Source organism: Canis lupus, chromosome 11, assembly GCF_048164855.1.
Source record: "Canis lupus baileyi chromosome 11, mCanLup2.hap1, whole genome shotgun sequence".
In the NCBI taxonomy this organism is placed as follows: domain Eukaryota; kingdom Metazoa; phylum Chordata; class Mammalia; order Carnivora; family Canidae; genus Canis; species Canis lupus.
This window is the reverse complement of record NC_132848.1, coordinates 63,114,577-63,123,716: the sequence shown is the minus strand read 5'-3', so window position 1 is coordinate 63,123,716 and position 9,140 is coordinate 63,114,577. Positions and strand designations below refer to the sequence as shown.

The window sequence follows — 9,140 nt, the reverse complement described above, 5'->3', positions numbered from 1 at the left end:
TGACAGATCTGTACTTTGGAAAAGTGGTATTTGTTCAAAGTATTGGTGCTGGCTGTTGAAAAGGAGGGAGGGGAGAGGATGGTAGGAAGGAAGAAGAAAGAAGGGAAAAGAAAAAAAGGAAGAAAGAAAGACAAGAGGGAGGAAGAAAGACAGCTGACGAAGAGAGGAAGGAACTAATATTTATTTAGTACTTCCTGTATGTCACTGATTTTTGGAAAGTGGGTATTAGTGATCCCATTACATAGGAGCTCAGTTGGTTTAAGTAACTTGTGCACGTCAGGCAGCTGGTAAATGGCAGAGTTCGAACTCAACCTCAAATGAGTCTGTCTCTAAATTCTATGCTCTTTCTTTATCCCATGCTGCCTTCTAATGTAGAATGTTTTTGAGCCTGTTGTCCGGTGAATGATTTTGTCCAAACTTAAAATACGTAAGCTCCTTAATCACTGATTTTTAACTTTTTTTATAGGTCATGAATCCCTTTGAGAAACTCGGGCAAGACATGGCCCTCCCCAGGAAAATACATGCACACATAAAGTAATTTCAGAGAGTTCATGGGCCTTTTGAAGCATGGTGATGGCCTTCAGGTAAAGACTCCTTGCACACAGTGCCCTAAAAGAGAGGCATCCAGCAAATCTAGCTTTCCTATTTAGGAGACCACGAATCTTCACTGTTAGAGCTCCTCTTTGGCACCGAGTCTTTCAGAAACCAAGTCTAGGTCAGAGCTAGTAGTGAAAGTGGAGGATGAGAAGTTGAACTGTATTTGGCTCTGTACTTTTTGTGTACTTATACAGTGTGTCCACAGGATTCATGGTTGTGCATCAAGGTTGTTTGTAAAAAGGCCTTTGAGCACAGAGCTCTGGCTTGTTCAGACTGACTTTCTGCGTTTCAGAAAAGGTTATAGGACATCTAGGTGTGGTAAAGGTCCACCCGTTCTTGAATACAAGTTATTGTCCTTTGCTTTAATGCCTCTGAAGGATGTGAGTGAATTTAAAAAAAAATTTTTTTTCAATTCTGTTCAGTAAATGTTGCTCAGCCCCTCTGCAAAGGGCCAAATACAGTGCTGTGTTCTAGGGATTAGGAAGCCAATCACAGTCTACTGTTGGCTTGCTGACGGTTTAGTTCATCTTGACTGAATCCTAAGGTTGGGTTACTGATCAAGAAGACAGATAATTCAAAGTTAGCAAGACCCCCAGCACATCTGGGCCTGCCTGGTGCCTGACCCAAACTCCTTTCCAGAACCCGAATCTTGCCTTTGGTTTTGCTATGATGATATTTGCCCAACAGTGTTCTCAGGTGTTTAATTCAACACAGATTTATGGAGCACCTCTAGCATGCCAGGCATTGTGCTTGGTGCTGGAGGACAAAAAAAGATGACTTCAAGGAGGAGTTTGTCTTTGAGGAGCTGATATTCTACGAGGGCAGTCAGATCATACACTCTCCCTAAGAAAGGATGATCAGATAATGCTCAGGAGAGGTGGATGAATGCTATGTGGGAGAAACCAGCATGCTGGATTTTTCAGTCAGAGGTGTGTTGCTAACCTCAGATAGATTCGGAGCATGTCAGGAAAACACTTTGGGATGAGCTGAATTAGACTGTTTATAGGTTCTTGGGATTCAAAAAGGTAGTCTAATGGAGTGAGGGTACTTTTTAAATATGTGGAAGAAAGAAGAGATTATTGGAGAAGACATCTTAACCTGGGGCTTCTAAAGTCATTAGATATTTTCATCTGTAGGTAGCTTACATTCTCCATCTCCATCAAGGATGATGGAGGGAAGTGACGAGAAGATACTGGATTACAGGGACCCCTATGCCATTCTATTTCTAAGAATGGTTTAAAATTACTTGTTTTCTCTAGAGTTTGAATAGCACAAAGGTAGAGAAGATATTTGTGCTTTGGTACATTGGCCAAATCCTTCTCACTAGTTACATTTTCAAGTTAAAAAAATGAAGTTCTTCTTCTTCTTTTTTTTAATATATAGTTTTCCTTTAGTTCTGGAAAATTCCCCAACTGAAGAGAATTGACATCCTGGTAACTCAATTCCCCCCACCCCCCCTTTTGAGTTCTGACCCCCAGAAAACCATCACATGGCAAAGCAACTGATGCAGCTTGTTGGGTGCAGTACTAAAGATTTTCTGTATCCACAGGGGAAGTCTGAGTCCTGGGAGGGATTCAGAGATCCATAAGAAGGTGGTGTTGGAAACCACCTGTCACAGCAAAAGAAATTCCGGATTCCAGCACAACTCCTGGCTCTTCTAATACCTGGGCAGGTACATTTGGAGGCTGTGGTTAGGGAGAGGAGATTTGAATGCTAGATTCTACAGAATCAGTTCTGGGCTCCAGACCAAATTCTCTATCACCCACAAAGAGTTTTCTGCTCATCTAAGCACGCACATACCTCCATCCTCTGCTTTTCACGGAATTCACCACTCATCCTAGCACTTCCTCACATGCCAGCCTTTCCTGTTATTTAAGGGTGCCAAGCACATATGGCTTGGCTCCTCTGCAAGAGTATAAGAAGGTGCAGGTACAATAACTCTTGTATGTACTCCCTACATTTTATTGTAAATGCTTCGCCGATGCTCTGTTAATGTTTACAGCATTTTGCATTCAACTGAATCAAATTGACACCATTCATTCTAGTTTTCCCTGAATTTCCCACCATCACAAACTGCCCTGAAAGTTTTCCTGTTCTTCTGTTCTTGTTAAGCTCCTGCTGCTTCCTCAGAGTCTGAAGGTTCTACATGCACTTTCCTTCTCTGGGACTTCTGGAAAGACCCCAGTGTTTAGGGTCATTTGTTGGCCTTTCTTGTTTTGATTCTTCTCTCTAGCACTAACTTTCAGCTTCTTTCTGTTTTAATCAGTGGAAGCTTAGATGCACTTCACCTAATTTAGATCATTCTGGTGATTTGCCAATACCCCAGCCTTCCTAGGGCACTGTGATAGGCTGTCTGCAGATCTATGTCTCCTCGATCTCCTGGTGTTCTCTCTGGCCTTCTGAAGCAGGGAGAATGGACCACACTGAAGCTGATCTTAGACTTAAGGAGGCAAGCTCACAAATCCCACAGTGACCTGTGTTGATGCCCATCAGTTTGAAGTAGCTGCTCTTCCTTCCCTGTGGGGCCCCGTGTTCTGATGCAAGTCCTGGTCCCAGTGAGTGACAGGTGCGACCAACGGCCGCATGAGTTGTTTCCTTTGGAAACCACAGCTGTGAGTAAGGCTAACGGATGGCAACGGTGCCACTGGGCTCTCTGGGAGCAATGCGCTTGGCCATCTTCAGCCTCAGGAAGGGCTTGCAAACTTGATGAAAATAACTCAGGAGGCTGGGTTTTGGTGGCAATTGCTAGTATTCTGGAGGTGGGATGTACCCAGGAAGGAGTCGGGGTTGGGAACCAAGATTGTGGCATCAAACAAACTGGATTAAGGGTCAAGTTCTGCTACAGCTTTGTTACTTGGGGCTATTATTTGTAAACCTCTCTGAGCCTTAATTGCCTACCAGGTAAAATGAGGGTAATGTCTAGTTTTTAAGTTTATTGTGAGGACTGATTGAGATAAAGCACTAAAACATTTTATGTCTGAGACATTTAATATTCAAGAGATTTTAGTGATTATTATTATTATTATTTAGTGATTATTATTACTACCACAAGGTGGGAAGAGATATACACTCTCTCCAGAGGCTCACAAGTTTCCTTCAGCTGAAGGAGCTGCCGGGTAATGGCAGTGGTGATAGTACCTATATCATCACTTTGTTGTGAGAATCAAGAGTAAGGCACTCAGAATAGTGTCTGACACATCGAAACACCATAGTATTAGCTTTCATTATTTTTATTACCCTCATTATTTTTGTTTACTGAGATCCAAGGGCTTTATTCTAAGATGTTGCCAGAGAGTTGCCTTGTATTGATTTGGAACTGGAATTTGATAGGGACTCCCAAAGCAGAGGAAGTGGCAACAGCTGTCCTAGTTAGTTTGATATTTGAAATACTTTATTCTAGAATTAATCTCTCAGATGGAACAAAAAGAGGAAAACCATGGAGCTTTCCACAAGAACAGAAACTAGTTCATTTCACGATGTGACCCTATTTTCATGTATTGATCCTTGGGAGCTGGAGCTGTTCCCTTCCCATCTCCTTCGTCTGGTCTGTTGCATCATCTTAAGCTGCAGCTTACAGAGTTACCTACAATAAGAACGCATTCTTGAAATGGGTATTTTGAGCCTTAGAATACTTGCTGGTTGAATAATTCCAACCATAGTTTTCATGGCTGAAGTGGCTCCTTTTTTTTTCTTTTGTTGTTTAGCATTCAATTTTTTTTTTTTGTATTGTGTAACATTAATCAGGAGACAAATGTGTATTCAAAAGAAATGAAAATATCAGAAAACTCCAACCTGAGAAATGAACATACCTTGGAATGCATGATCAAACTGCTTCTGAATAATTAGTAGCTTTATACTCTATACATTCCATGCAATATTCCTTTCCTACATGGAAAAGTTTTTGTCTGTGTTCATCCTTTTCATGCTCTGCTTAAATATGGTTTCTGGATTGTGTTCCATGTCCCTGAGGCATGCAGTCCAAGGGAAGGAGCCAGAACTGCTTCTCAGCCTGGCATGGAGGGGAATGTTTTAGTTTATTTTAAACATTAACCACCCAGTGGTACAGTAATTTGTTTTTGGATTTTAGCAAATTGGTTGTTTTCTACTACCTTTTTGAGAATTTGGACACTTCTTTATTTTTTTTCCCCTGGATTTACATGGAGATTCAGAATGACTTGGGGAAGAGCTAAAGAAGACATATTGCTGTTAACAGATGCAGGACGGACACCACCTCAAAGGACCAGCACCCTGAAGATGTGAGTTAGAACTATAGTCACACTGGTCATAACACCCTCTTTGACTCCTAAGGATAGATGTTCTGGGTGCCTCTCTGTACCTGGAGATAAGGTCAAGTCAAACGCAATATGGAGTTTGTAATGAATTCATAGGATCATCCACTTAGAAGATTGGGTGAAGGATGTGGAAATTCCCTCTCACGGCATGCAAGGGCTAGAATGAGGCCAGCTCAGAGTGTGAGCCTGCTTCCAAGGCAGGCAGGGAAAGGTGGAGACAAGGGATTTGGCCCCTGATGGTGAAGCATGAGATGGAGAAATCTTCATTTCATGTGCCCCTTGGCCTCAAGTGTGGAACTGGGTGATCGTGTAAATGAATTTGGAATTGAAAGGCTTCAGCTCATAAGGGGACACATAGCCAAAGAGCTTGCAGAAGATACGCTCTTCTACTAAAGAAGGCAGCTCTTCTCCAACATTTATTATAAATGCCTGAGACTGGTGGGAACTTAGTAGAATTGCCCAGTTAACCCTCTGCCTCACAGTAGGCCTCACGAGAAGAGCTGATCTTGACTTGTGTTTTACATCTCCCAAGGAGACACCTTGTGAAGATTTCCTTATGTCTCATGGTCAGGAAGTTTTTCCTACGGTCTAAACCATATTTCTCTAGCTATATTTTCAGTTTATATCCTTCTCGAGCTGCCCTCATTCTTTCCTCCTGGATGTCTTTATCTTCTCTCTTGTAAGACCAATACTAATTACTTTAGTTCTTTCTTTTCCAAGGGGATGATTTCTCCTAAACCTTGTGTCATTTTTTGAGTCGCTCTACCCATATAGGTATTTTTGTGGCTAGAAGGAGAGTCCTTCTGGGATGGTATTTTTACCCCCGGGTGGATCTGTGCTGTGAATAACCTGAGCCATTCTGGAACCATCCCCAGACCGGGCAGGTGGCAGCCCCATTTGCTCTTTCCTAAGCGCCAAGGCAGAGAAGCAACTCTGGCTCCTTCTCTCTGGACCGCATGCCTCCGGAACACGAAACTCAGTCACAGACACCATATTTAAACAGAGCAGGGAAAGGATGAAAATAGACAAAAACCTGTCCATGTGGGCCAGGAAAGCTGCATTTCCAATATGCTGTTAGCAAGACCCTGCTGAGATCCATATAGCAAGTAGTCAGGGGATGGTGAGCAGTGTGGCCACCCATGGGTTCATTCCTGGACATTGGGGTGCAAGACACAGGGAAGGGGCAAGGTCTGGGGCAAGATGAGTAAGTTAAGACCTTTCCCGAGAGTATGGTGTGGTAGGACTTAAGCAACTTAAACTAAGAGAAATAGCACAGTCCACAGAATTAAGGTCTGGGCTTTAATGGTGGAGACCAACCATTTGAAGGATTCTTCAGATAAGTTTTAGAAGTCCAATATATATAAAAAAACATCAAAGATTTGACCAGTGTGCTTTTTCCTGTGGTTCCTAGAGTTTATAGCTAGGGCTGAAAGCTCAGGACAAACACAGCGATGAGTGGCCACGTCTTCCCAGGCTTCCAGGGAGATGTCAGTTCAGAGAACAAGCCTGATTACTCCACTTCCCCAGTGTAAGAGCCAGGACAGCAGTGTTCATGAAGTTCCCCCTTGCCACCCCTGAGAGCTACAGAAGATGGATCCTGCCTTTGCCATGGGTCTCCTGGCTGTCCATGGGTGATTGATGATAGTAGGAGGAACTGACTTCCAGATACTGCTGCACTGAAAGTGTGTGGGTGTTAATCAGAAAATACGGCCAAAATTATGTGGTAATAGCACCCTGGAGAGCTGTCTGGGGGCCACCCCATGTCAGTGGGGCAGGTTGATGCTCCCATCCAAGCTCAGTGGACCCAGAGATGATGAGTTAGCCTAACAGTTCTGGACAACAAGGAGATGACCGTAAAGTCTTTCAGCCAATTTGGGCGTGGGCTGCCCCTTTTCTTCTTACTCCTCCAACCTGAAGGAGATGATACCCACAAGAGGGAGGGCTGGAGCATGTTTCTGAGGAGCCAGGTCAGACCTCCTGTCTGCTCTTTACTACTGGAATTGAGCTCCAGTCTAGGCTCAATTCCTATGAGCCTATGTCATCTTGAGCTTCTCAGAGCCACAGTTAACAATAAAGATGAGATCCTCATCTCTAGGATGAGGAAGGGGAAGAGGGAGGGAAGGGGAAGAGGAAGTTTAAATTAAATGTGAGAATGAAGTTGAAAAATGGACAGATGCAACCCCTGGGAAGACAGGTGAAGAGGGCATGTGGATCCAGAGAAGGTAGCTTGGGAAGGGAGGACCCAGGCTTGGGTAGGAAGGGAGAATGCTAAGAATCACTTTCTCTCTGATCCCAGCTTGGCCTAAGGCTGACACTGACTTCGAGTCAATCAACCTCAATTTGCTCTAATGAAAGAAGCTCATGGGTCAGACTGGAGGCCTCTACTTACGTTTAATGGACTGGCAGAAAGACCCGGTCCTTCATTCAATTGTGGTCAGGATTTCAGGCTTATTTTTGTATTGAGTAAGGGTCAATTCCAGTTCAGTTCCAATTCCAGATTCAAGTCTCATTTCTTGCATACCTCCTACTATATATTTGGTCCTGTGCTATGCTCATTCATCAAGAATGAGGAAATTGGATAAGATAAGCCACATCTACTCTTAGCGGCATGTCTTTGTAGATACTATTATCTTCACTCATTTCCCTCTTGCCCAGCCCTATCCAAGACTACACACATATTACACTCCTCCAGGAAACCTTTTCACACCATTAGCCATGGGACTCCAACCCTGAAAGCTTCCTCATAATCTGTATCACTCAGTTCAGCCCCCTCCGGGTGGTCTCGTTCATCTCATCCCAACAATCATATGGAAATCAGCTCAAAGACAACAAAGACATGCTGCCAGGAGTGGATGTGCCATGTCACGCGGTCTGTTGGTGGAGGTCTCAGCTTCTTAGTGAGTTTGGCTTTTAGCACATCCTAGAGAAACCCCCTTTATTGTAACTGTGGCTCTGAGAAGCTCAAGATGACATAGGCTCAGCCACCTTAGGGACAGCTGGCAACGCCTTAGTCCAGGCCTCACTCAAAACTCAAGGAGCAAGTGTTCTATGAGAGAGGAAATGGAAGTTTCTAGCTCTCTTAAGGCCTCAGCCTAGAACACTGGCTCTGTGTCACTTTTGCCATATTCTCTTGGTTGCCATGGGTCACAGACGCTGCCAATTTGAGTGGAGGGGATTGGATTTTGCCTTTCAGTGGGAGGGAATAGCAAAGATTTGTGTTCATCTTTAATGTGCTATATCTTGATGAGAATAAAAGCATGTTCATAAGCTCAGTATGTAAAACAGAGAAGGCAGGAGATTGAGAGACTCACTCTTTTTTTTTTTTAAGTTTATTTGATTTTTTCAGTAATCCCTACACCAAATGTGGGGCTTGAACTCACATCCCTGAGATCAAGAGTCACATGCTCTTTTTTGACTGAGCCAGCCAGATGCCCTGAGACTCGTTTTTCTGGTGTCTTCTTTGAGCCCACACTCCCTTCATAAGAAGTCTTTGGAGTTATAATTTGAATTTGAAAGCTATAATAACAGCTGTTTGGTGTGTGAGAACAACTGAGGAAAGAAGCACTGTATATTTAACAGTAATTTCCTCCAGATACTCTCCCACCTCGGGACTTATTCTATTCAGTTGACAGAACTTGCCCTTTGGGTTAGTGCTCTGGTCATTCTCAATGCATATTTTTGTATAAGCTGTGTGGACACCTAAAGCTGCCTGACTGTCAACCAAGCTCCATGTTGGGGAAGGCATCCTTTGGGACACTCTGAGAGTTTTCCCACCTATTATCTCCATTTCACCATACCAAGAAGGTTGTGCCTCCCTTTGTAGCCTAGAGCAGAGGACTTTATTGATAGAGCCCTGCCCTTTTTTGTTTGAAATTCTGAGCAGGTGTTATCTGAGAACAAGCAGGTGTTTGTAGAAATGTGACCTTGAGCCCTGGTTACTGACCTGCTCTTTTTTCCTGGTGACTTGTTTTTCCTTGAGTGGGATTGGTTTCTATGAAATGGCTATGCAGCCACACTGTCTCATCTGGACACCACCACCCTATATGTAGGCAATCTCTTGCCAGAGGCAAAGACATTCCTGACTGCATTTTTATACCTTTATCGTATAAAGAGGTAGAACTATCCCTTGTCACCCACAAGTTTGTGCACAAAAAGGGGCAAATACAGTATATTCATGTTTGTAACTTCCTTAAAGAAAGTTATACCCATAGGAAAGAAGGTGCCTTGTTCCAATAATTTTTTTCTGTTATC

General features: G+C 43.4%; 1 long non-coding RNA gene across 1 annotated transcript; it reads right to left on the bottom strand.

Annotated features, from left to right (window-relative positions):
• Window positions 1-3,966: 3,966 nt before the first annotated feature.
• LOC140600294 (uncharacterized) lies at window positions 3,967-7,940 on the bottom strand. Its single transcript, XR_012003561.1, has 2 exons — window positions 7,279-7,940; window positions 3,967-4,180 (listed from the first exon to the last, which is right to left on the bottom strand). It is a non-coding gene; the product is annotated as an uncharacterized lncRNA (long non-coding RNA).
• Between the last annotated feature and the right edge of the window lie 1,200 nt (window positions 7,941-9,140).